The sequence below is a fragment of the Equus przewalskii genome, chromosome 20 (assembly GCF_037783145.1).
Source record: "Equus przewalskii isolate Varuska chromosome 20, EquPr2, whole genome shotgun sequence".
Lineage (NCBI taxonomy): Eukaryota > Metazoa > Chordata > Mammalia > Perissodactyla > Equidae > Equus > Equus przewalskii.
Genome location: NC_091850.1, coordinates 34,573,646 through 34,597,128, shown reverse-complemented (window position 1 = coordinate 34,597,128; position 23,483 = coordinate 34,573,646). Strand labels below are relative to the sequence as shown.

Here is a 23,483-nt window from a genome sequence, read left to right as displayed (position 1 = left end):
TATCCATACAATGGAATAATTGTCCAAATAAGATGAATGAAATACTGATACATGCTAAAGACTGCATATTGTATGATTCCATTCACACGAAATGTCTAGAACAGGCAAATCTGTAGAAACAGAAAAGGCCCCTGGGTCTGGGTGAGTGTGAGATAAATAGAAATGACTGCTGATGGATATAGAGTTTCTTTTGAGAGTGATGAAAATATTCTAAAATTAAATTGTGTTGAAGGCTGCACAACTCCGTGTATAGGCTGAAAAAAAACGATTAAATTTTATACTTTAAATGGGGATATTTTATGGCATGTAAATTATATCTCACCAAATCTGATAAACAATTTAATTGAATTTGTATTGATTTTTTAAATTAAATTATTCTATCAATCTCCTTATAGTGTGTTCATCCTATCCTTTGGATTTGAGTTGCAGTCATCTTTCTACATGTTTACATATCAATCTCAGTTTGATTTTCATGTTTGTTAAAATCAGATCTGTCATGAAATAATCTACTGGAAAGTATTAGATAAGTTCTAGCAAGAACACTGGAAAACTGTGAAAATTTAGTGATTATGTCACCTATGCTTAGATTGTGTGAATACTATAATTTAAAAATTCCTGATAAATCTTACTGAAGATCATATAGAGGAAAAACATAGTCAGCAAATATTTCTCTTTTGAGAGAAATATTTTTGCATCTCTGTATCAGACATATACAACTGGATGAAAGATTTTGCTAACCACATTAGGCTGTACTAGTGCATTTTTGTTTCACAATCACTCATTTATGCATCTGTGTTGTCAATACAGTAACCACAAACATCTGCAGCGGGGTAACGGCGATAACATGAGCTTTGGAGAGAGACAGATCTGGATTGAAATATAACCTTGACACTCACAAGACTGTGCAAGCTATCTAACCAATGAATCCTGGTGCCTTCATTTGCTAAATGGGCAAAAGAGTACATACACTGCAGCATTATTGTGAGGATGAAATGAAATGGCAATTGCTTAGTAAATATCCCCATGCCAGAGCTTTGGCATTTTTATGAACTTTAGACTCTATAAGCCTGGGTATGATTGTGAACGGATGTGTTTATATGAGTATAAAAAGTACCTACATATTTTTTACAGTATTTTCAATTTTATATCTCTTAATTCTTGAGATATCTACTACCTAAAATTTTACTACGTTTGGATTTTATTCTGAAGTCTATTTAATTCTTGAAGTATAAATATTAGGGACTATATTTACATAGGTGGTCTTGGTTTTGTTACTCCTGCTTTTGACTATGTATTACAGTAATTTTTCAGTTTAGTCAAAGTATGAATGTTGGAGAATTTATCATGACTTTATACTTTATCAAATACCGTGAGTTTATTTTTATCATCGCAATTTAGTTGAGGATAAAATAATTTACATCTCTCTTAAGGGGTTAACTATTTGATGGCAATGGTGATTTTAAACTGAATAAAGTAAAGTGGTTTATTGGCAAAGATTTCTAACTTACATTTGTCATGGTAATTAGTTAAATAGTCTTAGTTGATATCTGAAACTTCAAGAATTTTGTTAATATTCTAAAACTCATCCGTAATACACTTTCTCTGGTCAATAGATCCAAGGTTAAGAAACAAGAATTGTCTTCTCAATATGTATGGTCTCAGAACATTTCTATTTTTTCTTCTAATTAATTTACTTTGTTAATTAGAGCAGTTTTAGGTTTACAGAATAATTGAACCAAAGTACAGAGTTCTCGTATACTCCTCCCACCAAACACAGTTTCTTCTATTATTAGCATATTAGCATTCTTTGAGAAGAAACCACAGTTTCTTGCACTATTAGCATAGTACATTTGTTATAATTGATGAATTTTGAAGTTTAAAAAATCCATTATCAATTGTTGATTAAGAATCATTTCACCCTGAATTTTCTAAAATCATATTTATTAGTCCAAAGTAAATCTTTTGAGAACTGAAGCAAATCTATTTCCCGAGACAGTACCTCACACAGTGTTAAAGCAAACAAACACAAAACAGTGACAGTGTATTTACATTCGCCTCAGAGGAACTGGTATTTCTGAATTTTGTGACAAAATCTAACACTTTGAAGGAAATTTGATCTTTCTGACAATTCCACTGAGTTATCATCTGAAATGCAGAAAGAATTGTGTCACTCTCAGGAAGTCAAGACAACTTATTATTAGGAGCTAAGAAAACATGATGTTGTTTTTATCCATGATATTCAACACAATGTGTCTTTGGCTCTAGAAGGTTAAAAACATTCCATATTGACACTATTGTTCCATATTAAGTAGTCTAATTTTTTCAGTTGCACCTTTTACTTATTATCTGGATCTTTTCCATGATTGAGAGAAAGAAAAGAGAGAGAGGGAGGGAAGGAGAGCGAGAGGGAGTGATGATTCACAATCATTTTAAAAAATGCCAAAGGTGTTACTTTTTGGGCATTTAGCATATACCAAAAATTTAACATTTTGTATATTTCAATTTTCTCCTTATGTTGTAAAATTTTTAAATAAAGGAGTGTTTATTTTTCATACAATTTTGAATAGCGTATCATTTGTCATTTCTAAAATGTAGAGTTTCTAAAACATACACATACTATTTATTAAATGTTGATTACCTTTTTTGTTTTATTAAAGACTGGCCCTGAGCTAACATCTGCTGCCAATCTCCCTCTTTCTTTTCCTTCATCTCCCCAAAACCCCCCAGTACATAGTCGTATATTCTAGCTGTAGGTCTTTCTAGTTGTGCTTTGTGGGACACCGCCTCAGCATGGCTTGATGAGTGGTGCTAGGTCCATGACCACCATCTGAACCAATGAAACTCTTGGCCACCAAAGTGGAGCACAAAAACTTAACCACTCAACCCTGGGGCTGGCCCCTGATTACCTTTTAATTGCATTACAGTTCCCCAATTTTCTACCGATGTACTAGAGACTAAGATAAGTTTTTTTTAAAGATTGGCACCTGAGCTAACAACTGTTGCCAATCTTCTTCTTCTTTTTTTTATGCTTTTTCTCCCCAAATCCCACCAGTACATAGTTGTATATTTTAGTTGTGGCATGTGGGATGCCACCTCATCATAGCCTGACGAGCACTGCCATGTCTGTGCCCAGGATAGAAACCAGGGAAACTCTGGGCTGCCGAAGCACAGCACCCGAACTTAACCACTAGGCCACAGGGCTAGCCCTAAGATAACTTTTAGAAGTGGACATCCTGTGGAAAAGAAGGATTTTAAAGGTAAGTAATGGATAAAGAAGTTGTGGAAGATATATAAATGGGATACTACTCAGCCATAAAAAAGAGAAAATTGTGCAATTTGTGACAACATGGATGGACCTTGAGGTTATCAAGCTAAGTGAAATAAGCCAGACAGAGAAAAGCAAATACCATATGATTTCACTCATATGTGGAAGATAAACAAACAAGAAAACACATAGATAAGGAGGATAGATTGGTGGTTACCAGAGGGGAAGGGGGTGGGAGAAGGACAAAAGGGATAAAGGGGAACATATGTATGGTGACACATAAAAACTGAATTATTGGTAGTGAGCATGATGTAGTCTATACAGAAGCTGAAATATAACGATGTACACTTGTAATTTATCTAATGTTATAAACCAATGTGACCTTGGTAGCACAATAAAAATAAAAATAAATATCAGGTAAGTAGGGGAGAGAGTAGTGCCTACCTAAATGGTAGACAATGTACCAGGGGAATGTAGAACAAGATAAAAAGTTGTGAGGAGCCTAAAGAGGTGACAAAACAAGGCTGCAAAATATGGCTCAAAATAAAAAAACTGGAATCTGGAATCATACATAGAATACACTGAAATAAGATAATCTGTGTACGGCACCAGAATACAATGAACGTCTAGAAGAGACTGTTGCCTGAAAGAACAGAGGCTTGTTTATGTTAGGGATTGCATTTCCATTGAGTTCCTTGAAGAATTAGATCCCTCTTGGACAAATAATAATGATTATGATTGCACGTCATAGCATTTACTGAAGAAGGAAGTGTAGAATAACACAAAATATTTTGCCCTTAGTCTTAGATGACCTTACATGATTTACCATTTTATTTATTTATTTTTAGTTAGGTTTTATTGAAGTATGATTTTCATGTAATTATATCAATCAGTTTACAATTTGATGCTTTTTTAAATGTTTGGAATCATTTAATCACTATCACATCATGATATATAACGTTTCTGTCACCCAAAATGCTTCCTCTTACCCCTTTGCAATCAATCATCTCCTCCCAATGTCCTCTACGTATGAGCAATCAATAGCTGCTTTCTACAACCCAGCTGAAAAGTGGACAGAAGATCTGATAGACACCCTACCGAAGAAGATATACAGATATCAAATAAATATATGAATATATACTCAATATAATATGTCATTACAGAATTGTAGATTAAAACGAGATACTACCACGCACCTATTAGAATGGTTAAAATCCAAAACCAAGACAACACCAAATGCTGGGGAGGATGTGGAGCAAAAAAGAACGCATTCATTGCTAGTAGAAATGAAAAATGGTACAGTCACTTTGACAGTTTGGCAGTTTCTTACAAAGCTAAACATAGTCTTAGCCATAGAGTCCAGCAATTGCACTCCTAGATATTTACCAAAAGAAGTTTAAAACTTTGTCTAAACAAAAAGATGCATGTGGATATTTATAGCAACTTTATTCATAATTGCCTAAAGTTGGAAGCAACCAAGATATCCTTCAATAGGCAAATGGATAAACAAACTGTGGATCATCGTACAATGGAATATTATTCATCAATACAGAGAAATGAGCTATTAAGCCACGAAAAGAGATGGAGGAACCTTAAATGAATATTGCTAAGTGAATGAAGGCAGTCTGAAAAGACTACATACTGCGTGATTCCAACTTCGTGACATTCTGGAAAAGGCAAAATAGTCAAAACAGTAAAAGAATCAGCTGTTGCCAGGGATTGGGGGGAGGGAAGGAAAGATGAATAGATTGAGTACAGAGGATTTTTAGGGCAGGAAAATTATTCTGTATGGTACTGTGATGGTGCATACATGACATTACACATTTATCAAAACTCATAAAACTGTCCGACTCGAAGAGTTAACCTTAATGTAAACTATAGACTCTAGTTAATAATAATGTATCACTGTTGGCTTATCAATTATAACAAATGTGCTATGCTAATAGTGCAAGAAACTGTGGTTTCTTCTCAAAGAATGCTAATATGCTAATAATAGAAGAAACTGTGTTTGGTGGGAGGAGTATACGAGAACTCTGTACTTTGGTTCAATTATTCTGTAAACCTAAAACTGCTCTAATTAACAAAGTAAATTAATTAGAAGAAAAAATAGAAATGTTCTGAGGCCATACAAATTGAGAAGACAATTCTTGTTTCTTAACCTTGGATCCATTGACCAGAGAAAGTGTATTATGGATGAGTTTTAGAATATTAACAAAATTTCTGGATGTGTGTGAAAACTTTATGCCCTTATAATTTAAAATTTGCATGAGATTCTCATTATAGACTTTGATCATCAAATTTTAAAACTCTTCTCAAAGAAAAAATGTTAATTTTAATGTTAATTCTAATGCTAATTCTGAACTCTATAATTATTTTCTTAAATCTTTATACCTATTTCTTAAGCTGCTTTATCCATATGTAAATAAGCCAAAAAGAGAAAGACAAATACTGCCTGATTTCACTTGTATGTGGAAGATAACAAATACACGGATAAAGAGAACAGATTAGTGGTTACCAGAGGGGAAGTGAATTGGGGGGTGGGCAAAAGGGACAAAGGGGCACATATGAATGGTGATGGATAAACATTAGGCTACTGAGGGTGAGCACGATGAAGTGTATTCAGGAATTGATAAACAATTATGTACACCTGAAATTACATGATGTTATACGCCATTATAATTCCAAAAATATTACTTAAAAATTAAAAAAAAAACACTTTATTCACAGATAATTTATTTTTCCAAGACTTGACACATAATTCAGTTATAGAAGACTTCTCCAAAACATTAAGTAACAAATATATAAAAAAACTTTTATCCAAATTTAGTCTTGTATTTCCCACTTTTTTTTTTTAACACCATTGTCAGCTTACATGGTGGTTTTGATTTCTCCAGTGATTTTTGTTGGTCTTTCTTTCTCAGTTTAGAAACACTGACCTGTCCTAAGTGATTTTTGGTATGTATATTTTCATCTAAACTTTGGTGTTCATGCTTTGAAGACCCCTGGCAGCAATATCATTTTGACTAAACTATAAATGGTTTTTATGCCAGTTGGATGCGCAAAAATCTTGACTTCACATTTGCTATGACTGTACCGCAATGAAGATAGATCATTCCAACCATTTTGATTAAAAGTTCTGATCAGAGTTGTATAATGGTTTGGCCACTGTAAGTGTGAAACAGGCTAAATGAATTACGGCACATGAACTTAATCAGCTTCATCTTGTTTATATCCAGGCTCCTCTCCAACTCATCAAGGTCATTTTGAATTTCAATCCAGTTTTTAAATGTGCTAATTGTCCTACCAAATTGATGTCATCAGCAAATTTAATAAAGACACTCTGGTTCATCACCCCAATCATTAATTTTAAAAATGTTTAATAGTAGCAGACTAAGTAACAACCCTTGCAAAAATATACTTAGCACTTAAAATTTCAAAAGATGATACTATATAATCAATTTCCTGACAGCTTGATGCTTTCTGATGGTTAAATAAATTATATATATATTTAATTTTATTAAAATACCAACTTGTGTTTATTTACTACCTATGTGTAAATGCTCAGGTCAGACATTTCAACCTTAGAGCTTGAAAGTAGGAAATGTGTCTACATTACTCCTTGCTGTTATTTTGAAACAATATCACTTTTGTTTGAAGTGCCTGAAGTCAAATTATACCACCCACCATGCTTCTTCCCTTCTGTCTTGTGTGACCTCACTTTTACGGCTACTCGTACTCATTGAAACGTTTAGCACGTTGTGTTTCACCACGGTACCTGGTTCAATTGCCCCAACATCCCATTATTCTAACCTTGCAAAAACCTATGATTTTTTTACTGCATCCTTCCCAGACACTCACATGATCATCTCTCAGAACTTGTCATTAGTTATCAATTAAAAAGTATTATGGAAATATACTGATGATTTTAAAAATGAAAAGGGATATATAATTACAGATGTGATAGATATTGAAATGAAATCACAAATACATGTATGACAGTGAATTTGGAAGTGTACAAATATCTAAAAACATAATATTAAAACTGAGGTAGGAAGGAATATCTATTATTACATACTTAATTATTGTCATTGAATCAATTGAAAGCTTCCTCCTATGAAAAATAAAGAAAAAAACAAGCAAACAAAAGCTGGTCTGATGATTTTATAGGTATTTTCTTTAAAGTATTTGAGGAAAAGATAATTCAAATCTCATTAAATGTTTTCAGAGAATATAAAATGAAGCCTTGCTTTGAAAATTATTTATGAGGCTTTTATAACATTAATGCCGAAAGTGCCAAAAGTACTGAAGGACTGTAGATAAGGTGAAAAATTACAGGCTAATCTCACTTTTAAATATATTTTCAAAAATCCTAAACAAAATATTATTAAAGACAATCTAAAGATAGATTTTCAAAGAAGTTGTAAAACAATCAAGTTGAGTATACTGTGGGTATAGGTTGGTTCATTATTAGAAAGTATACTAATATCATTTACCGCATGATTGATTGAAGGAGAAATCTTATATCATCATCTTGATAAAAAAGTATCTATATAATTCAGTAATTAAAGTTTAGAATTTAAGGGAACACAAGTTTTAGATTTAACCTCATATATTCCTCAGCCCAGAGGCATCATCATTTGAATAACAGGAGATCTGTAATGATTATTCAAGAAAATATCAAACTGCATCAACTGCACAGGCCCTTTGAGTTCTACCTTTGAACGCAAAGTAGAAGAACTCATGATTAGGGTATATTCTGGCAGGCATATTTAACAGCTGTTGACTGTCATGCTAATAATCTCATGTGGATTGGCAGGTGGCTTTTTTCGTGCTTCTAGACTTGTTCTTAATCATATCAATAATAAGCTGAGGAAAATACAAACACAAAGACTTTATCTCTCCTCTACTTCTCTTTTAACTCTCCTCTATCTGATCAAAATTAAATATTCGCAAACGTAAGTTTAAAGAATAGCCTCTAAGTCTAATAAATAGACCAGCTTTCTAAACTGCCCAAATGAGAAGTTCTTAAAAGCAGTAGAATGGGTACCTGCCCTGTAGATCTAAAGTGGATGCTATGATAAATGTTACTTATGAAAATGTGCAACATTCCAAAGTAAAATATTAGCAAATATCCATAATCAATGTATTCGACCTTTTTAACAGCTGTATTTTGGTCAAGGTTCCAGCTGAAAACAAATGAAACACTCAAATTGGGTAAGTTGAGGAAAATTTAATGAAGGGATTATTAACAAAGACATGAGTTGATTGTAGAGATCCCACAAGAGAATACAACACCTTGTCTAATAACTTGGGGATATTAGCAGCTATCAACCACATCTACTATTAAGCCTGAGGAGTAAGAATATGGCACAATTGCCTAGAACAATTGCTTTGAACTCAAGACACAGAGAACTGTGAGGAGGAAACAATCTCTCCTTTGGTAGAGGAATATACATCCAGGTCTCATTGCCACACTATGACCAAGGTTGCTCTTTGTCATAGTTCATACAGGACAGCCTTATGCAGGGCACAGAACACAGTGAAAAAAATCCGGAAGAGACTGCAAAAGATATCCACCACTGCTGGAAGACCCCATTTGATAAAATTAAATATATGTACATATAATACAATAATTTTGAAAAATAGGAATTGATGAATGCTTTCTTAATTGTATATGTGCTTGTGAGTGTATGTGTGTGTACATGTGTATATGATTGTGAGTATATAAGAAGTATTAACTTTAAACAAATTCTCCTATGAAAATTTTTGTTTGTTTCTATTTTCATTTATTTTTTATTAAATTAGAAAAATTGAAAGTATTCTAGGGGTGAAGACATCTCTGTCACGACTCTCCTTTCTCTGCCACACAGATTAGTATGGATTTAAAATATTTCCCCACATCAATCTGGTGTATTGAACACTGATCCTTTCTAGTCAGTGCAAAGAGTATTACTGAAAAAGTTGTTTGAGGCTGGAAAGCAAGAAAATGTCACTGTAGATGATGCACAATGAGAAAGAGAGGTAGTTGTAAGAGCTGATGACAGGGAGGAAATAGTCAAGATTACACATGGCTTTGTAGGAATAATAATAATTTTGGACTTCATTCTAAATATGAGAGAAGACATTGAATATTCTGAACTGAGAGGCGCCCAAATCTGATATATTTAAAAATGATCCCCTGGGTATGTATAGAAATTAGACTCTTGGGGCAGAGCAAAAGCGGAAACAGAAAGATTAGTTAAAGGTGACATCAATATTCTAGGAAAGACATGGTGGTGGCTTTGACCAGAATGGTTGCTGTGGATGTGGTGAACAGTGGTCAGATTTGTTCATGGGGTGGCATGGAGTTGGGAACATCAAAATATTTACCTATGGATATATTGTATTTGATGTTATTAAACATTCATATGAAAATTGAATGTGGAAGTGGTAATTGCGTCTGGGTTTCCTGCCAAAGATTCTGGCTGAAGTTATAAACTTATCAGTCATCAGCAAATAAGCGCTATTGGAAAAGGTCTCTGAAAGAATTTTAGTAGAGAATAGAAGAGGAGCTAGGACTGTGCCGAGGGAATCAACAAAATTTAAAAGTTGAGAAAGTGAATAATTATTAGTGGACATTTGGTCCTGTTCAAAACATCCATCAGATATTTGGTTCATGCCAAAATGTTCTTGGTATTTGTTCCTGTCTAAAACATCCATCAGACATTTGGTCCACACCAAAATGTCCTTGAAATTTGGTGTTGTCCAAAAAGTCCATGAGCATATTTGATCCATGCCAAATGGTTTTGGAAAGGACCAGATTTCAAGGACTTTTTGCCATGGACTCAATGTCTCCATGGACATTTTGACAGGACCAAATACGACTAGATATCAAGAATCTTTTGGGGTGGATCCAATGTGTGATGGGTGTTTCAGATGGGACCAAATGTTAAGGACCTTTTGGCATGGACCAAATGTCTTATGGACCAAATGTTGTGTGGCTGGTTTGGACAGGATCAAGTGTCCTGCAAGGATTTTAACAGGATCCAGCAAAGAATTCTGAGAAGTATCAACCAGTGAAATGAGCTACAAATCAAAAAAGGAACTAGTGTCCTGAAAATTAAGGGAAAGGCAGCTTTTAAGTAAGGATGAAACAATCAACTATGTCAAGTACTGGCAACAGGTTGAGTAAGACATGGACTTAGAATTGACCCTTGGATTTTGCATTATGAATGCCATGGGTGACTTTGTCAAGAGATGTTTTGAAGGAGAGTAAGGTCATAAGTTGGACTGCAAAATATTTGAGAAGGAGCGAGAGAGAAGAAGTTGAAATGCCATATGCTACTGGTGAAGCAGAGAAAACTGTCAAATAAAACTTTCAGGAGGAAGGATTTAATAAATTAAGCTATAGTTAGAAGCTGGATAAGTTCCAGTTACAACTGGAACTGTAAGCCATGTTCAAAAGAGCAAAATATGAATATATCATCCAAATTTACAGTTATTCCATGCATTCTTAACAAGCTAATATATAAATACAGCTCCACTTTACAGAGATCCATTCTTGAAAACTATTAAATGCTACCCTCTTATAGATGGTATATTCATGCTTGTATTATTTGAATAAGATTAATAATGTAAACACAATTATTATTCCTGAGGAATCCTTCGATGATTTTCTCTAGAGTTGAGAAAAATCTGCCTTCATTTACACATATTTTTTAGGTACAGGTTTAATTTTTTCTTGACTCCTAGCTTGTCACATATTAATTGATACATAAAATACATTTAATATTTAACTACAAATACATTAATTTAATATATTACAATGTTAGAAAAAACATTAGTTGTATGTAATCTGATTATTTAATTGAATTTTAGTTGATTTACGATTAAAGTCTTATTTGAAAGAACTAAGAAAATACCAACCAGGTAGATAGAGCAAGAGTGAGACTTACAGATATTATATCTTAATACATTTAATGGAGCTATTATTTAGTCCTTAACCTTCATGATATTTCACAATTGTCATGATATAGACAATTATTTTATAACAATGGTTCAATGTGTTTATAACTATCTTTTTCGTAGAAAGACATTGAAATAAATTGACAGTCAAGATCATTTGATGATAATTTGTACCATTACCATACCAACATTTTTCATGTAATAAACCACAAACAAACTCAAATTTTAAAATTACATTGAATATGAATTGTATATACTATTTCTATTTAGACTATGTAGACTATCAAATTTTAAAATTACATTGAATATGAATTGTATATACTATTTCTATTTAGACTATGTAGACTATTAGTTTATCAAACTTAATATGTGAGAGTTACAGATTTATTTTTTCAGTAATTTTCAGCTAGAAATACAAAAGGGCATTTCTAGACATATTTTGTCCCACTCTATCTGCTAAAACTGTTTGAGATAGGTGGGGAATTATGCAGGCTGGTTTCTGTGGCATTTCTAAAAGGATGAGTTTTCTCATTATTTTACTAAACGGGTCTTCACCCATCAACCACTCTCTGGCTACTCATATATACATCACTGACTTCTTTTACATTTAATTGTACTCATGGGAATATATTAGCGACTCTAACTCAAATAAGAAACTTCTGATCCCCAGTAGGTAATGTTTTCCCATTTTATTTGCTCCTTAATCATATTCAGCAGTTAAAATTTAAAAAGAAATTAAAATTATTTGTCTTGTATATTGGAACTAAAGCCTACCATTGTGAAGGAAATCATATTTTTGATTATTTCAATACATACTTTTACATGCATACACAGAAACATACATAAAAACATAAACACCCACAACACAAATAAGTAATGTTTTTCAGATTGAGATGTACGGTTTTATAAATTTTACCTATGTTTATTTTTTCTCTGTGTTTTAGACATATAAATATACGAGTCTAAAACCACGGCTACACAATTCTATTGAGGTGAAATGTAAAAATTGTGCTTATCCTTCAAGATTTAAAAATTCATATAAAATGGGCATATAACTTCATGCAGAAAATAAAATATTACATGCAGATGAGGTACTTTGTATATAAAGAAAACTCAAGATCATCTATAGACAAACGTTGGAAATAGGAAATAAGTACATTGGACATTCAAAACTGTTCTGCAATTCCATACTGTAGTGTATTTATAATATTAAAATTAATTTACTCCATATTGTAGTGCCTAACATTAAGCTTTTTGATTGTAACGTAATTGCCTGACATTAAGCTTTTGATTGCAGAGGCATTCATTTCAAAGACATCCATCTCGAATAAACATATTGCCAGCTATATGGCACAGCTACCAGCAAAAAACTCGATCAGGAGCCAGGCCTCCCCGATCCATGAAGTTCCCTTTTAAGACAACCTTGGGTGTTCTGGATAACTGATCGCTTGAGGGACCCTGCTTTTCCGTCCTGCTCCCTAATTCCAGTTCTTATGCTTTAAATTTGCCAGGAAAGAGTGAATCTGTGAAACCCTGGATACCCTACTCTCAACCTCAGGAAAGGCGGAGCTCCATGTCCTTGCTCCCTCCTTCTCTCTCTCTCCCCTTTGACCTCACTGTGTGACCCTCAGGAATGCTGCATGCCCTCCAGAACCTGTGAGTAATAAATCTTATTCTTCAGTTACCTGATGGTTTTGCTGAGGTGCATCCTGCAGTCATAATAACAACTGCAAGGGCTAGTCCAGCCACAACATTGGCCCTGGTGGTGGTAGAGAATGTCTGTCGGGCTCACTACAAGTAAATGCTGCCTGAGTGAGTGCCTTAGGTGTTTCTAGCAGAGAACATCACTATCAGAACTGAGCCAGCACACATACATATAAGAAAATAAATTTCAAATGTGTCTCTGACATCAAAAGCAGGAAAAAGACATTTTCAAATGCAAAAAATGTATGGAGACCAACAAGCAGATGAAAAGATGGTCACCATCACTAATCATTAGGGAAATGCAAATCAAAACCAAATGAGATATGATCTCACACCATTAGGATGGCTACTATAAAAAAACATAATGAATGTTGGTAAGGATGTGAAGAAATTAGAACCCTTGTCCACTGTTGGTGGGAATGTAAAACAGTGCAGCCACTATGCAAAACAGTATGACAGTGCCTCAAAAAATTAAAAGTAGGAGTACTATACAATCCAGCAATGCTACTTCTGGGAATTTATCCAAAACAATTGAAAGCAGAATCTCAAAGAGATATTTGCACTTCCACATTCATAGCAGCACTATTCACAACAACCAAAATGTGAAGGCAACCCAAATGTCTCTCAATGGATAAATGAATAAAAAATGTGGTATATACATATAACAGAATATTATTCAACCTTAAAAAGGAAGGTCATTCTGACACATGCTACAACATGAATAAATTCTGAGGAAATTATGCTAAGTGAAATAAGACAATCAAAAAAAGACAAACATTGTATGGTTTCACTTATATGAAATACCGAGAGTATTCAAGTTTACAGAGATGGAAAGTAGAATGACGGTTGTCAAGGGCTGAAGGGAAGAAAAATGGGAAGTTGTTTAATGAGTATAACGTTTCAGTATTGTAAGAAGAAAAAGTTCTAGAGATAGGTTTCAAAGAATGTGAATATTTAACGCTACTGAACTATTCAATTAAAAAGGGTTACAATAGGGGCCGGCTCTGTGGCCAAGTGGTTAAGTTCGTGCACTCCGCTGCAGAGGCCCAGGGTTCGGATCCTGGGTGCGGACATGGCACCGCTCGTCAGGCCACCTTGAGGTGGCTTCCCACATCCCACAACTAGAAGGACCTGAAACTAAGATATACAACTACGTACAGGGGGCGTTGGGGAGATAAAGCAGAAAAAAAAAAAGGGTTAAGATGATTAGTTTTACACTGTGTTTATTTTACCAAAACAGAAAGAAAGAAAGAAAAAAGTACAAGGGAAACCTACAGTGGTGAGTAGATATAAAAATATTACTGTCAATTTTAGATTTCAAATTCCCAGACAGAATTTATGTCAGGACACTTGGGCATATTGAACTGTGCTCGCTATATAAAGAACGTAATCTAGAAAAGATGACGCCTTTAGAAAAAATAAACCAAACAGAAAAATAATTAAATTAAATTAAAAACTTTAAAAATACACTATCATTTATAGGCATTCATAAGCACACACTTTCATTGGAGAGACATGGAAAATATGTGCAGAATGTAGGTTCTTTTTTAATAATTTTTATACAGAATTTACTATTTTATACAGAATACACAATGTATAAAATTGTAATATTACACAGAGAACCAAATTTTTTAAATGTTCATATATGATTGTCCTTTGTATGAGAAGGTACTCCATCAAAACATTGACTTTCATAGAGATATTAACTATTAACATACTTTTAATATTTTTAAACATCAAAGCAATAGAAAAACCAACTACATTTCTATTATTTTCTATTGTTATATACCACTGAGATAACCTGTTTAAAATAGAGGAACAAATGGTTGCTAACAAGGGCTTATATCACAGACAGTTTCTTATGTTGAAACATGAACTGTTTCCATTGCTCCTGATCTGTTTTGATTTAATGAAAGTATATATGCTCTGAGAAAGCTTATATAAGTAAACAAAATATTGAAATCTTTGAAAATTTAAGAACTAATTTGAATGAATCATCATAATGAAGAGTCTTCTATTCTATCTTTTGTTAAGACAGATTATTCACTCACGTTCGAGTGTTGAACGTATGTAGGGTGTGAGTATTTTACATAACGCCCTGCGCAAATACATTCCAGGCCTTGGAGATTTAAGAATATTTCTGCAGTATAATGAAACACTTCAAAATGGTAAAAAATCACTAAAGAAAGAAAATAATCATAAAAAAGGGCTTTTTTTCTCACCCAAATATCCACAAGTAAAGGGATCAGGTCATTAAAATGGAAAAGTTTTAGGTCATATTTTCACAAAATGTGATATATCATTTCATTGTTGTGTCAATAGCAACATCAAATTCAATTGATGCCAATCAAATTTTCCTCTCTTAATATTTTAAACAATATGCTTCTAATCTGTATAAATAATTACATTTAATTTAATAACTGCCTAGAATACTTCTCTTAGTCATTAAAATTCAAAGGACAAAAAGTCTTTTTTTGCTGTCTCATTAGAATATCTAATGCGTAAGGTTTTTTTTCATTTATACTTTTGGTTTCTATTATCAAACTTCTTTTCTCTTAGTTTCAACTAAGTTTACAATATTTTTCCATTCTAGCCAATTAGAAGATTTCTTGGGATAATAGAAGAGGTAGAATTTCCCTCAGGAGTGAAAGGATGTTGAAGAAGGACTGGTCATTCCATTAGGGGACATTGTACGAAATCTACTTTAAAATATCTGAAGTGTTTGAAGTATTATCTGCTAGTTATCACATGTGGTAGCTATGCAAATGCCTTTGAGCAGATGTTGAGAAAGTAGTAAAATTCTAATCAATATGATTGTTCAGTCTGGTCTTTGTAAATATAATCCAGCACAAATGATGCATGGAGCCCCTAGCTGTGGTCCTTATGTGCTGCAGTCAGATCCAACAGCCCTTGGCACAAGACATCTGGGAGTATATGCCATTGTATTTGATTCATCTTTCTTCTAGATTCTACTGTAAAATTATATTTATTCCAAGAAATTCAGGAGAACAGAGAGAGAGAGATACACATACACACACACACACACAGAACTGGAATGAGGACTATCTTATACTGTATAGAAATATATACATTCTACATTATATCTTATTATATATAATAAACAAACGTATATATTTAGTGTATGGTAATGTACTTTTGTTTGGTGAAATAATTGCACACATCTGTATACTTTAGATAAGACACTAATTCTCCATTTTATATATTTCTTATTTGCATAGTGTTCATAAGTAAAGTAATATACTTATTGCAGAATTCCAAGATATGATCTATATTAGCAAATATTTAGAAAAACTATCAATAAACCTGATTAATTCACAAAATAACCAGAATTTTTGTTCCTATTTTTAGATACCTGAAATCTTTATTTTTTGCTTTTCCTTTACATTTCATAAAGGTTCACCTGTGAATCAGAAATACAGATTAGATGTATCCTTACATAGAGGTATTTTGGTAGATGTTACTGGTATTCGCTAATATTATGTTCCCATTTCAACCTGGGCATATGGATGTCCACACTCCCCAGCACTTTTTCAGTTACAGGACTGTTGTGGACTGAATGTTTGTGTCCCTCTAGAATTCATATGTTGAAATCCTAACTCGCAGTGAGATGGTCTTAGGAGGTGGGGTGTTTGGGAAGTGGTTAGGACACAAGGGTTGAGCTCTCACGAATGAGATTAGTGTCCTTATAAGAGAGACCCCAGAGAACAGGCTCACTCCTTCCACCTTGTGGGCAAGCAGCAAAAAAAAATTATCATTGAGACTGGAGAAATGTTTCAGTGTAATGCTGTGAAAAATATTTACTAATTTTGTTGTCTGATAAATTTGCAAGAATTATATCTACTTACTGAAACTACAACTTTAGGGATAAATATTGGAAAATAGAAGTTTAGGTGGAAAAAATGTTAGTTACTATTGGCTGCATCTGACAAAATATTACAAGATAAAGATGAGCTCAGGGAAAAAATTAAAGGCGGCCCATCTGCAAGCAGAAATGAAAGGGGATAACAACAGGTTAAACATTCAGAGACTTGCAAGATTAGAATAAATGACCGCTTTTAGTCTCCAAAAGGTCAGAGGTGAGGTTTAAGTGAGCTTTGAATGAAAAATCTTCCAGTCTAATATATGCCTGAATTGCAAGGATTAGTGCAAGGGCTGGTGCCAAGTAAAATTGCTTGATGAACAAAAATACTCATGGCAAGTTTAGGTCAAGGATATTGTATCAGTTTCCTATGGCCCCCGTAATAAAGAGTGGCTTAGAACAACAACTTATTCTTGCACAGTTCTAGAGGCCAGAAGTCTGAAATCAACAAGGTGTTGACAAGATTAGTTCCTTCTGGAAGCTGTGAGGGATAACATGCTCCAGGCCTCTCTCCCAGTTTTGGTGTTTGATGACAATCCTTAGCAAGTAAATGCATCTCTCCAACTGGTGTCTCCGTTTTTACATGTCGTTATCCTTGTGTGTCTCTGCATTATCTTTGTCTCTTCTTGCAAGGACACTAGTGATGGCGTTTAGGGCCAATCTTAAATCTTAAGATCTCTTCTTTTTTTTTTGAGGAAGATTATCGCTGAGCTAACTGCTGCCAATCCTCCTCTTTTTGCTAGGGAAGACTGGCCCTGAGCTAACATCAATGCCCATCTTCCTCTACTTTATACGTGGGACGCCTACCACAGCATGTCTTGCCAAGCGGTGCCATGTCTGCACCCAAGATCCGAACTGGCGAACCCCGGGCCACCGAAGTGGAACATGCACGCTTAACTGCTGTGTCACTGGGCCGGCCCCTTAAGATCTCTTCTTAACTTACATCTTAATTACCTCTGCAATGACTGTATTTCCAAATAAAATGACATCCCAAGGACTAAGAATGGAACATATCTCTTCTGAAGGCAAGATTCAATCCACGACAAGTATAGTCTCTCACTAAAGTCCAATAGGCTCCAAGTAATTGCCAGGAGTTAAGAAAAAGAAATACGGGTTAGAAAGATAAGTGAATTAAACTTGCAAATGAAATCTAATACAGAATTTTGAGTGTGGTGATTGTGCATGGAACTGACTGGAAGCAAACAGGTTAGAACCAAGCTAGGTTTTGTTTGTTCATTTTATATTCTTTTTGAGACAAATGTTGTGGTAAATTGAGCAGAAATATTTTTTTGCCCATGAATTTTTGTCCCTATCAATTAGAAACCATGTCATCTTAGGCGGTTTAGTCTTTTGTACTTCAGTCTTTGTGTTATTAAAGCAAAAATAATCATAGTACATAAACCCATATGAATTTTATTTTTTGAGGAAGATTAGCCCTGAGCTAACATCTGTTGCCAATCCTTCTCTTTTTGCTGAGGAAGACTGGCCCTGAGCTAACATCCATGCCCAACTTCCTATCTTCCTTTACTTTATATGTGACATGCCTACCACAGCATGGCCTGACAAGCAGTACATAGGTCCGCAGCCAGGATCCTAACTGGTGAACCCCTGGCTGCCAAAGTGGAACATGCAAACTTAACCACTGCACTACCAGGCCAGCTCCCCATATGGATTTTGAGAGCACTAAAAGCATTTAAATATGTGGAGGAAGCCCTTAGAATAGTGCCTGACAAACAGTAAGATTTCAGTAAATGTTGGCCACCCATATCATAGTAAATTTAAATTGAATCTGTAAGTATTGTCTACAGCTTTAAAAGTGAAGGTGGGATAGGTTGTGCTGTAACAAACATCCCAGACACATCAGAGGCTTATCATACTGAAGATAACTTCTTACAAGAAGTATGTTTTACATTCACTAGCACTGAGGGCCTCATTTATGGTATGCGTTAGGAATATGCCATCCTTGGAAGCTGCACTCTTTTCTCAGTCATCTTAAAATCTTGAATGTTTAAATCTCATGGTTTTCATGGCAAAACGTGTATCAGTTGGTTACTTCTGTGTAACAAACTGCACTGATTATTTGTGGGTTAAAACAACAATTATTTTGCTCAGGATTCTCTGGGTTGGCAATTTAATCTCGAATTAGCTGGATCCATTCCTCTGGTCTTGACTGATCTCAGCTGAGAATCCTCATGCGTCTACAGTCCGTTGCTGGATTGGCTGGGAGATAACAGGTCTAAGTTGGTCTCCGCTGCAATTCCTCTTCTCTGCTCCATGGCTCTATTAGGCTGACCTGAGCATATTTTCATGGTGAAAACAGAGTTCTATTACATTTCTATTAGCCAAAACAGTGTTCAGTGAATAGGGAAGTAGACATTATCTGTTGATAGGAAAAACTGGAAAGCCACATTGCCAGTGCTCTTCAAAGACTAACTAGGAGCAAAAATAAACATTGCTTGAAACAGAAAATAAATGTGAAAAATCCTGATTCCCAACATAGCTAATAAAATTTCTTGATTTCACCTTTAGAATAAGAAATGATAGTTGTTTCCAATCCTTTATATATGCCTCTAATGTTTATGCTACCTTCTTGCTCTTAAACATTCTGTTTTGTATTACTGCTTTAATAAATTATCACAAAATTAGTGGCTTAAATATAACACACCTGTTCTTTTATAGTTCTGGAATTTAGAACCTTTAAAATCAAGGTATTGACAGGGTTATGTTCTTTCTGGACCTCTAGCGAAGAATCCATTTCCCTGCCTTATCCAGCTTCTAGAGGCTGTCTACATTCCTTGGCTCATGGCCCCACATCACTCTGACCTCTGCTTCTTCCCTTTCTCTAATTCTCACCCCCCTGATTTCCTCGTATAAGGACACTTGGAATTAACTCTGGGCCTACCCCAATAAATCAGGATAGTCTCCCCAAGTATTAGTTTAATCCCATCTTCAATGTCTCTCCCTTAAAGCAGTATATTCACAAGTTTTAAAGATTAGGAGTGAACATCTTATGGTAGGGAGCAGGGACAATATTCTACTTACTAAAAATACCACATCACAGAATTAGGTCTTTAGATTAATACACTACAGTAGAGATTGCTTTAAATATCTGAGCATATTTTGTCTATGGTACTAGGAACTTCTGGTGCCTTTGTGCTCTGCCATTTTTACCTATGTGCAGAAATTGGAAGAATCCTTAAATGGATATTTTTAAAAATGGTAAAGTCCGTCACTTGCCTTTGCCTTAGACTTTCTCAATTATTTTTATGGAAATACCAATTTAAACTTTTTTTCAGCTTTATTGAGATATAATTGACACACAACATTGGGTAAGTTTGAGGTATACAATGTGCTGATTTGATATGTTGCACAGTGATGTCAGCATTAGCTAACCAACATTGGGTCACATAATTACCATTTCATTTTTGTGGTGAAAATATTTAAGATCTACTTTTTTAGTGACTCTCAAGTATATCATACAGTATCATTAACTATTATCACAATGCTGTGCATTAGATTCCCAGGAAAAAATGCCAATTTTAATCATGTTACTCTTCAAAATAAAAATGTATTATACAAAATTTTAAGACATAATTTAAAGATAGATATAACAATATTGAATATATTCTGAAGCATTCCCTTAACTCAATTTTAAAAGAAAATCTCATTAGCAAGAAAAATTAAAATGTGCTGCTTAACTGTGCTGTCCTCAAAAAATGCTAACATCTTTCAGAGAGAACTCTTAGGAACGTATGCTTTAAATTCGCCTTCACTATTCCAATCTTGATTATAGAAAATAAGATTATGTGATCAATAACTTCCAAAGTTAAGAAGAAATGTTTTTTATAACTTTTGATAACTCTTCCTTCATATAAATCCTCCAAGGCATTTAGAAATAAAAGATAAAATTTTAATAAGTCTTTGTCATAAGTATTATGTTTTCTATCACCTGATTATAAAATACTATTGGATTTTTAAGGTTTTCGTTTTTCTGGTTTTGTCAGACTAAGAGTTATCAATATGACACGTGATTAATCTAACAAAACTGAGTTACATTGTCTGTGATGTATTAATAAAAGTTATGCCAAAGCATGAATTGTGGAGGCTAAGGGTTTATTCAAGTAGTGATGAGAAAATAAAAGCTTTTCTTTGTTGCTTTTCTTAATTCTGAACAATGTTTTATATCAGGTAACATCTGAAGCTACAAAAGAAAACAAAATAAGTTGTTGTGCTTTATAAATACAGGGATTTTTTTTATGAATGTTAGTTTCACGTATATTCAGTAAAGATTACTTATAATAATACAGCAAAACATTTCAACCAATGAATGGTTTCATCTTATTCATAGTTACTCTTTTTCTTGAACTGAGACCATTAACTCTACCCTATTGGTATAGGGCCAATTATTTATTAATGTATGTATCAAATATGGCATTAGTCATTGCCCATCTTTCCTTCATTATAACTTTTCCTCAAAAATAGACATAAGCGGGGGCTGGCCCCGTGGCCGAGTGGTTAAGTTCGCGCACTCCACTGCAGGCAGCCCAGTGTTTCGTTGGTTCGAATCCTGGGCGCGGACATGGCACTGCTCATCAAACCACGCTGAGGCAGCGTCCCACATGCCACAACTAAGAATATACAACTATGTAGCAGGGGGCTTTGGGGAGAAAAAGGAAAAAATAAAATCTTTAAAAAAAAAATAGACATAAGCAAATCCTAGCGTGCATGCTCTATTGAATATAAAATATACTACTAATAAAATGTTTCAGTATTCCACCTATCATTCTGTTGCACATCTTACTTTCCAGAAAAGTCAAATGTAAACTTTGCTAAGAAGTGTGGGTTTTCTGAATCTTCACAGTCTATTCCATGCATCAGTGAAGGAATTAAAGCTGAGTTAGTCACTCAGGGACACACTCTGCTTTTAGTGAGGAAGATCTTTCACCCACTAAACATTTGGAAGCAAAAGATCTGGAAAAATTTAGGTGATGATTTGCAAGTAAATGTTCTGTTCCTCGTGGGGTCAAGGGTGAGCATGTAAAATGACCCCACCCTGACTACTTGACTGTCCCAAGTTCTCAGCTTCACCCCACCACCACCCCTTGCCACAGGTGGCTATCCACTAGCGGCAGTGCTGAGGGAGCTGGTGGCTACCGCAGCCCAACATGCACCCACATCGGGCTGGACAACATGGCCAACTATGAAGGTCAGTTCAACCAGGACTGCCTTTCAGGAATGGGGGCCAACATGTCTGGGAAATTCAGAGCCAATGTACCAATCCTGTACCTTGGGACCCTCTGGTCCCTCCTGGGGGTTTGGGGTGCCCCCTTTTGCCCAGCAACCTGTTCCTCCAGATAGAGTGTACCCACCCCCTGGAGGAAATCCATACCCAAGACCCCCAGTGTCGGGCCATTCATGCTTCCCCCTGGGCAGCAGCTCCTAGGGTTTTCTGTGGGCAGCCTCTTGGTCAGCAGCAGCAGCCGGTGCCAAGATACCCAGAATAGCCAGGGTCCAGGACCATCATCCTCACCATGCCCCCAGCCCAGTTTGGAAACTGAGGCACTATCACATGTGCTCTCGGCATTGACTCTATGCAAGACGCCAAGGTCCTGTGGAAGGTTATGAGAGGCTTCAGGAGTGAGGAGCAGGCCATCCTCGGCTGCCGGGAGAGTCACTCCAACAGCAGTGGCAGCACATCCTCCTTCCCTTCAAGATGGCTTATGGGAAGGATTTCATCAAAGATCTGAAATCTGAACTGTCAGGAAACTTTAGACAATCTTGGCCCCGATGAAGAACCCCGTCCTCTTTGAGGTTGATGAGATAAAAGAGTCCCTCAAGGAGGCGGGCGCGGAGAAAGCCCGCCTGACGGTACTCCTCACCTCCCGCAGCAATGAGCAAGTCTGGGAACTAAGCAGAGCCTACAGAACAGAATTCAAAAGGGCTTTGGAGGTGACCGTTCGAAGGGACATGTCGGAACACATCCACCGGCTCCTCATCTCTCTCTCTCAAGGAAACCAGGATAAAAGCACAAATGCGGACATGTGAGATGTCCAGGAGCTGTGTGCGGCCAGGGAGGATCACCTGGGATCAAATGAGTCCAAGTTCAACCCAGTTCTGTGGTCCCAGAGCAGGGCCCACCTAGTTCAGTTTTCAGTGAGTCTCAGTGAAGGACAGGCAGAAACACTGAGAAGTGCATCTGCTGGGAGATGTCCCAGGACTTAGAAGAGGGAATGTTGGCCAAGACAAAATGTCTCAAGAATACTCCAGCCTTCTTTGTTGAAAGGCTCAACATGGCCATGAGGGGAGCAGGAACATAGGACCGGATCCTGATTCACATCCTGGTGTCTCACAAAGAGACTGATGTCCTGGACATCAGATCAGAGCATAAGTGGCTGTATGGCAAGTCGCTGTACCATGGCATCTTGGAAGATACTTTGGGAGATTACTGGAAAATTCTACTGAAGATCTGTGATGGCAATGATTGAGCGGTGACTGAGGGCTCACTTCTGTTCACCTGCTCTCAGTGGCAATGGCAGGAAAAGGCCAAAAGAATGTCTGTCTGTTTCTAACAAATTCACAAAACAGCCCCCGAGGTGTCGCCGCGCAGACCCTACACAAAGTCTTGTCTCTGTCCTCTCCCCGTCACCCCCAATCCTTATATTGTGTTCGTGCTGAAGGACCTGAGTCGGT

General features: G+C 35.6%; 1 pseudogene; it reads left to right on the top strand.

The window, feature by feature from the left end:
• LOC103550445 (annexin A11 pseudogene) overlaps nucleotides 1-23,278 on the top strand; it is a 30,860-nt pseudogene extending 7,582 nt beyond the window's left edge.
• Nucleotides 23,279-23,483: the final 205 nt, after the last annotated feature.